Source organism: Trachymyrmex cornetzi, unplaced genomic scaffold (assembly GCF_001594075.2).
Source record: "Trachymyrmex cornetzi isolate Tcor2-1 unplaced genomic scaffold, Tcor1.1 scaffold951, whole genome shotgun sequence".
In the NCBI taxonomy this organism is placed as follows: Eukaryota; Metazoa; Arthropoda; class Insecta; order Hymenoptera; family Formicidae; genus Trachymyrmex; species Trachymyrmex cornetzi.
This window is the reverse complement of record NW_017300302.1, coordinates 5,372-6,857: the sequence shown is the minus strand read 5'-3', so window position 1 is coordinate 6,857 and position 1,486 is coordinate 5,372.

The window sequence follows — 1,486 nt, the reverse complement described above, 5'->3', positions numbered from 1 at the left end:
CTCAATAAAAATGAACTTCGAATTTTACAATGCGAATTTCAAAATTTGTCCGAAGATGATTTCAAGTTACTGATACGAAAAGGGATTTTTCCATACGAATACATTGATTGTGCCGACAAGCTGCAGGATACGCGTTTACCATCGCGCGAGTCATTCTACAGTTCCTTGACCGGTGACATCGTATCCGAAAACGATTACGCGCACGCCGTGAACGTTTGGTAACAGTTCTCTGTTCAAACCTTGGGTGAATACAGCGATCTATATTTAAAAACGGACGTATTGCTGTTAGCTGACATTTTTGAAAATTTTCGCGTAAATGTATTGAAAATTACGGCCTCGACCCTGCATATTATTATACTTTACCAGGTTTTACGTAGGATGCTATGTTGAAACATACACGCGTAAATTTCGAACTGCTCACCGACATTGATATGGTGAAGTTTATCGAGCGCGGTATACGCGGCGGTCTTATAGAGAATTCGGTCGCCTGCACTAGTGTACACTGAGTGTAAATTTTTCCAGTGCAGCGTATTCGATCGATGGCCTCTGTTTGGTGCATTGTCCCTGTTTGGTGCATTGCACTCGTCGTATTCGATAATATTACACTATTATGGTACATATCATATGCTGTGTTCGATTAGCGTCACATTACACTAGTGTAGCACTGACTTTATATTCGGATAGGTAAAGCAAACCGAACGAGTGCAAAATTTCTTGCACTGCCAATTTCGACAGTGCAGTTTACTGACACTACTGGATAATCGCGGTTAGACTGAAGTGATGGCGTTTAACCGATTTTTATTTCTAAACGAAATATTAGAAAGCAGCAGTAGTGACGATGAGGTTACAAATTTTATTGTTAGTTGTGTAAAAGAAAAAAAACCAAAAATAACAAATTTCATGGATGTTGTAAACGAGTATTCGGATAAAGAAGTAAATAAATTTATATAACAATAAGAATTTTTATGATATATGTGTATATATATATAGCAGAGATGATTTAATTTTCTACTATGATTTTATATATCAATATCATTATAATTAGTTTCAGAGAAATTTTCAAAGGTGTCATGTTCATCTAATACGATGATTTTAACAATTAAACTCATTGTTAAAATTTGTCAACTATTGGTATGATTTAGCTGTTAGTCCGGATCTACAATAGAGTTTTAAGCCTTAAGCCATAAGAAATGGGCGAATCACAGTCGTTTATTCTTCTCGGATTCGACTGTAACTCCGGATCTACAATAGGGTTTTAAGCCTTAAGCCATAAGAAATGCGCGAATCACAGTCGCTTATTCTTCTCGGATTCGACTGTAATTGGTCAATTTCTTGCGGCTTAAAGCTTAAAATACCTATTGTAGATCCGGGGTAATTGGTCAATTCCTTACGGCTTAAGGCTTAAAACACCTATTGTAGATCCGGGATTACAAGCTTACCACTATAGTGGGATTCTGTTTGCACGGTCGCAGTACAAATCCTTGAA